The sequence below is a fragment of the Salarias fasciatus genome, chromosome 3, assembly GCF_902148845.1.
Source record: "Salarias fasciatus chromosome 3, fSalaFa1.1, whole genome shotgun sequence".
NCBI classification, from domain to species: domain Eukaryota; kingdom Metazoa; phylum Chordata; class Actinopteri; order Blenniiformes; family Blenniidae; genus Salarias; species Salarias fasciatus.
The window spans coordinates 8150194-8157407 of record NC_043747.1 but is presented as its reverse complement, the minus strand read 5'-3'; positions in this window follow the sequence as shown (position 1 = coordinate 8157407).

Genomic DNA, 7214 nt, shown 5'->3' with positions numbered 1-7214 from the left:
GATGAAGACAGTCGGGAAGCCTGCGGTCGTCTGGCTTCGCTTTTTCATAAGAATATCAGGAAACAGCCGGAAAAATTTCACAATTATTACACAGCAGCAGTTGCCTCACACACACTCACACACACACACACCTCATGAGGAGGCTCTGATACTGGTGGAGCTGCCGGCTGATGGTGGACAGCGGTAGCTGAGTCCTGTACGCCTGCAGCCTGCCGTCTTAATTACACAGCCCGGTCTGATAATTACTTTATAATGACTTTGCTTTCCCGGTGCTCTCTTTGTCGTTATATTTCTCAGATGAAGAGCTTTTCAAAGCTCGCCGTTTCCCAGGAGCGTAACCAAACAAGCCTTCCTGAACCCTTGTTTCCACCGCCGTCACACACTCCGCCGCTGCGCTTTATTTAAGCCGGAGACACGCTTCCTTTGTGTTTCGCGCTCAGCTATCAGAGACATAAAAGAAACCGGCACTTCTTGTGAGAGTGTGTTAAATATCGGCCTTGCGCGCCATTAACTCGTCCATTATTTCCAGCGCTGATAGGTAACGGCGTGTGTTATTGAAGGGACAGGAATAGAAGCAAACTCGCGCCGAAGCAAGGCTGCAGCGGCGCCGCCATGCTGCCGGCTGCATGAACACGGTCTGAAAAACGCCGCTTGAGAGTCAAGGAGACGCCGCTCGGCCGTCAGCGACGCTCTCAGACAAAAGCAGAGCGTGAAGCGGTGACGTCTGACGTGACGTAGCTCCGAGCAGGGGTTTTATTCTGCCATTCACTGCTTCGCGTCAAGGACTGGTTTGTTGACTGCATCTTCTTTAAATTGGTTTCAATGAGCTGCTCGTCTTTTTTTAGAAAAGGCTGAATTTCATCAAACGCCCATTTCGCATGAGAGGCGACATCGTGCTCGATTGCTCTCCTACTTTATTAAAAACAACAGAGAAATTCAATTTAAAAGAAAAGCTATGTTTTGGAAGTTTTGGCCTTTAGGAAGGTTCACATTTCTAAAATCTGTCTTTCAGCACAGCATCGCCTTGGTTGGTTTTTTTTTCTAGGGATGCATCGATACTAACTGGTGTCTCTAATTTACCTGTAGGTCTGAATACTGCTGTCTTTCTCTGTGTTTGTCCTGTAAAGACAGAAGTTCATTTCTGTCGATTTAAGGTTTTAACTCTGATAATAAGTTGTTTTCTCTGCTGAAATGTAACATCAGGGTCGTCTGCTCTGCTGTCCCAAGTTTACTTCCATAACTACGTCTTTCAACCGGCAGACGAGTTTAAATTGCTGCAGATTAAGGCCCAATCCTATTTGTCTTTCTAGCCCTCCCCCTTGGCCCTACCCCTTTGAAACGGAGTGCTAAGGGGTAGGGCCGAAAGTAAACCCCTCCGAATTGGAACACCCCTTCCACAATCGCTTACGTCATCAGTAGTTGCCGCTGCCGATGACATAGACAGATGCGACAATTGTCTGCCGAAGAAGAAAGTTTTTCTTACATTTTAAAACTTTATTAATTGAGAAAATACTGACATTTATGAACTTCTTTGGTTGCGGACGCCGCCATCTTGCCGATCTTGGAAGGCTTTCTGGGAAATCTGTCATCCAGTGGCGCCGGTGGTGAGGGGCGCTTGTTTTGTCCGCCTACACCGTGAGTTGCGGGTGGGGTTAGTTCACTTCCACATTGGCGGGAGCGCTCGTTTCCCACCCGCGCATTCCAGGCGGGCGGTGTTGAAGAAACCAGTTTATTGAAAATGGTCATCTATCAGTTGTGTTTGGAATGCGCCTGGAATGCGCGGGTGTGGAAACGAGCGCCCCCGCCAATGTGGAAGTGAATTAACCCCGCCCACCACTCACGGTGTAGCCGGACAAAACAAGCGCCCCCGCCACCGGCCGCCACTGGATCATACCCCTCCGTTTGGAGTGTGATTCGGGAGAATCTCTTTTTGGAGGGGTGACTGGTCCTCCCCCTTGGCCCTACCCCTCCGTCATAATGACAACTGGGACGCTCCTACCCCTCCACGTGAACGCACAAAATGGAGTGGCAGGGCCAAGGGGGAGGGCTAAGGGGTGAAATGGGATTCAGCGTAAAACTCAGACATCTTGTGTGAAAGTTTTTTTTTTTTTTTTTTTTTGAGAAATTCAAGCACTGCAGGAGCGGAAGCCAAAAGAGGCGAGATAAAACGAAACCCGTCTCGCCAACGACCTGTCTTTAGTTCAGGGTTAAGAAGTCTGGCTTGAGAAGCGCAGAGAGTCCATATGGAAATGATTCAACAGCACAAAGGACACGTTAAATAATCCTGGATTACTGTGACAATAACAGAGGAGTATCAGAGTATTAAAGTGTGTCGATATGCAGTAAAGCAGCAAGCTGTGGTTCAGACAGACAGTGGAAGGATCTCTCTTGTAATTCCCATCTGCTGTTATTCTGTCCGTCCACACCTTCACAATCTGCCACAAACAAAACACTAAAACGGTACCCGTCTCTCTTCGGCACGAGTCCAAATAATAAAATTTCACTTTCCAGAGGAAGGTGACTTCCAAAAGTGTCTTTTATTGCGTTATGTATTCCCTTCCATTAAATTTTAATAACACAACATTCCCAGAAAACATGATCATGACTTGCATAAGTATTATAAAGTTATTCTACTGATCCTGGCATCGCTGCTGTGAGGGCCAGAGGTTCTCTCAGAGTAAAATCCCACAGTTGTCCCTAATTTTCAGGCCATCCGGCCCGGGAGTTTCCTTTTTGGTGAAGTCTTCGCAAAAGTCTTCAAGCTAAACTTTTTGAAGACACTCCTGCCTGCAGGAAAGACGGATAATTACGTGGAATTATTTTAATGCTGCTGCTGATCCTGATGACTGGATGCAGCTGACATTAAAATAAAGATGCAGTAATATCAGTCAGCGCATAAAAGGAAGTGAAGGAATGAGACGCTGTGCATCACACTTCCGATTTGGATGCCAGCAAATTAAAAAAAAAAAAAAAAAAGATCCCAATAACTTTCCCAAAAATCAGCAAGTCATTTGCGGGACCATTTGCGTCCCGCTGGGTTGAGTCACACTGTGTCGCACAGCGATGACTGTGATAACTACTTTGCATTAAAGCAACTTTTCTGTCACATTTCCAGAAAAAAGAAAACCCACAGAGAGAGTTCAGCTCAGCTGAGGAGGAGACGAGGACGAGCGAGTTCAAGGAAATCTACGCAAATGTGAAATAATAGGTGTTAAAAATAAAAGCCGTTGGACGCCGTGTCGCCGAGCACACTGCTGTTTGTCGTCCATCGGCAGGCATCGATGGGAAGGTGTTTGTGTTTCGGCTGGACGTCGGCCACCGTCATGGGCGAGCAGATAAAAGAACAGCCTTGCGTAACAAAACTCACACCCAAACAGAGCTTCACGAGCAACGAGCCGCGGAGAGGTCGGCCGCCGAGCTGCTTCTCCACTCTCACCGCAAAAATCAGAGTTTAAATGCTAAAATGTGTCGGCCATGAAACGCTTGGCCGTCATCCCTCCTCTTTTGTTTTGTTTTTTTTTTCTTTTTGAGAGTGAATCATAACCACGAGCTCGTGACACAGCCGGCGGCGGCCGGGGCCGGCGATGTGAAATCGAGGACTGACAGATGAAATCTGTCGGCTGGAGTGATTACACCCAAATGTGCTTCACGCCACATCGCGTTATCCGACACGGCGCGGAGCGTTCAGCCCCGCGGAGACGCTCCTCGAACGCTTTTCTGACCCGACGTCAGTCGTGACGCTTAATTCAACAATTAAAGAACTTTATGGATTGATTTTTATGTAAACCGAGCAGTCTCTGGCTGTGAATGGACACATTATCAGAGCTGCTGTGTGTGCAGAGATAATAATGATGTTTGTATCCTTAAAACCGTCTGGATTATTGGAGTCTTATTAAATTACGGAGTCATCACAGCAGAACGGGACGAAAACCCCGAGAAAGGATGGGGGCGTCAGGAAGCTAGAGAGGGAAGAGAGAGGGTGAGAAAGAAAGAAAAAACACAGATTAAGGCGTTTCCTCTCGTGGGCAGCGGCTGCAGGAGGCTCTCGGCGTGTTTGTGTGAGGCATTAGGAGGTCGTAATCGAGTTGGGCCGAACGAGGCCGGCGACCGGAGCAGAAAGGTCAGCGCTCGCACTTTATTGGGTTGGCGTTTGGAAATGCTACCGAACCCTGGAGGCTCGGACCATTTGCAACAAATCTCTTCCGACAGATAGACCCATCGGCCGCTATTTGCGGATGCATAACATTTACTTAGGAGCTGTGAGGTTGTCGGTTCAGGCATCGGGGATGTTTTGGATCGGTGCTTTATATTTTCCACTACACTTTGTGTCTTTATCTTTGTGTGTTTATGACTGAAGCTGCCCTCTGTGTGGTTTCACATCAGCACCCGCTAGTGGTCCAACATCAGAACTACATCAGCATTTCTGCTGTTTCCATGTAAACAAGTGCAAACGTAAAGCTTTTATAAACCATGTTATCGTGTAAATGAAGCCTTAAACTTTCAAAGATTTCACTATTTAGGTGCTTACGCTCATTTTCTGTTCTCAGAAATCCTTTTCTAAACTATATCGTTAATCATTTCAAAACTTAGCTACGTTGTTCATTGTGATTAATCACAGTTTCCAGTTGTTGCAACAAACAAAACTGAGATTAATCCCAATTTATTGCTGAAGAAGCTAAAACATAATTCAACTTTCACAACGTTTTGAAGCGTCCAGTTGGCCATCATCTGAAGTCAGATCAAATTATTCATTATATAGGTTGGTCCAGTCTTCTCCCCACCCTTCGACTCCTTCATCAGTCATTCACACAGATGGCATATGACAGGAAGAACATGCAAATTCTCACAAACCTGACCTGGAGTGAAACTTGGGGTCACTTCCTGTGAGGCAGCACTGCTACCAGCCTGCAGCCCAGATCAAACCGAGCACATCGTGTCTCAAGGTTAAAACAAAGAAAATAGAAACAAACAACTAATTTAACCTACAATGAGTAATTCCAGTGTCCTTTTACCCGCCTGACACATCTGAGGAGCACGTGAGCTGGAATCTAATCTGCTGCTGTGCAACATCCAAGGAGAACTGGTCGAAACAAAAGAGGGAGAATCGAAAAACCCCCATGAATAAGAACATTATGCAGCGAGAAGGACGATTAGCAGGTGCAGAGTTGGTGGGAAATTACATTTGTATGAACAGATGACATGCTGGAGAGAGATTCATTTATTCCTCTGGTCAATACTGCAAACAATGCAGAGGCGGAGCCGTTTATACCGGTGTTGTTATGGCTGTGGGAAAAAATAAGAGGGATGGCTGCAAAACGGACAAAACCTGATGATTTAGCAACACCAGAGAGAGAAAGACAGCGAGGGAGTCTGGATGGAGACGATGTGCAGATATCAAAGGTCAGAGGACCAGAAGGACAGCTCGAGGCTGCTTTAGTGGTAGAAATTCACTTTACAAGTAAAGTCCATTTAACATTTATAAGATGTTGAACCTTGGCCCAGATGGGTTGTTCCTCCGGTCTCATAAGGAAAGAAAGTAAAATATGCAATCGCATCCAAAAACTGGGCATTAGAGAAATGTGGGGAAAATAAACCACTGTATTTTTCCTTTTTCCCACTGCGTCTGTCTTTGTTTTCTCTTATTGTGAAGGAACTGGTCATTAATGATGAATGAGTGTTGGTAAAGGCTGCAGAGGAGCTGAGCGAAGCTTCCCACAGAGATATAAGGAACTGATTTGTCGTGAAAACACAAATTCAACCGAGCAAAGAGTTCCTACCACATGAACCAGGGTTCGAATTCCTATTGAAATTTAATGTAAAATATAAAACATCACACCTTTTAAAACCTCGAAGTTCTGTCTTCAGTGAAATAAATGAACTCCAGTTGCTCAGACTGTCTCAGCAGAACGGCCCGTGGCTCTAAACGTCGACTGAAAACAGTCGTCATCGGTCTTAATGACATGTAAATAATTTTTACTGGCTCTGGATGGTAATTTACCATCCGCCGCCGCTCGGCGGACCGACGCACCAGAGTCACTTTTATCCGAACCAACAATAATGTATTTAATGTTCCTGGAGAATTATTAATGCACTTTGGGGCAGCAGTTTCCTGTTTGGCCTTAAAGTGCTATTGCCTGAGCATCACCCTTTCTCACAGTTCCTGCATAATTTATGACATCTGAGTCGTTATTTCTTCCGAGTCCTTTGGAAGGCGAGGCGACGTCGCTGATGAGGGACCAGAGGAGTGAGGGGGGGGGGGGGGGGATTACCTCACATGAATAATGGAACACATGGAGTTGTGTGAATTTGTTTTCTGACACCTAAGTGTAAGATTGACAAAGCAAAGCAGACAGTTTGATTTAGAAGTACCAATTACTTATTCACTGGATGTAATTTTCTTTGCGGCGGAGAAGGAGATTTCAGATAATTGAAGCAGTACAGGGCAGATTCCTGTACTCAGCCTTTGTTCCTGCAATGAGAGCATTAGTTTGTACCTAAATATGCTTTTTGCAGACTCTATTTAGATATATTGTGTACTGTTTAATACAGTCCTCCTTCTACAAGCAAAGCGTTGAAATACACAAGCATTAAGTTTCTTAATGCCATCAAAGCTGATTCATCTAAACCATCATAACTTTGAATCATAATAATTTTCATGCATATTTTTACCTATGCATGAAGTATACCACTTTCTAAGTCACACTTCACCGCAGCATATGGCTTTGTTCCAGGTCAGCGACCGTATGACACATCAGTGTGGTGAACGGTTGGCAGATTAAACATTTCCATCTCCAAAAACGCGCCAAACAAGAACAATGCCTATTAATAACCCCGCCGTATGGACGGTTCTGTCTGAAAGCATCATGTTTGAGCTCAAATATAATTCACAGCGAAGATGTTTTCAACACACGTACAGTATTATCTCCATGAATTATAGAAGTACAGACTGTACACACTCTGCATTCACGACCTGCATACTGAGCGGCGCCACTGACGACCTGTAAAATAACAAAGACGACAACGGAACTTGGAAGGAAACCAATAAAAAAACGATGTCTTCGAGGAAAGACTTTCAACTGCGAGCATGAATTCAAGCATATCTACAACCCTGAACATCACCCGTGCATTTCCTTTATTTTATTATTGTATTATCATAATCATGGATCATATGCAGAATTAGGCCATTTTTAGTGTACGATTTGCGCATCACTATT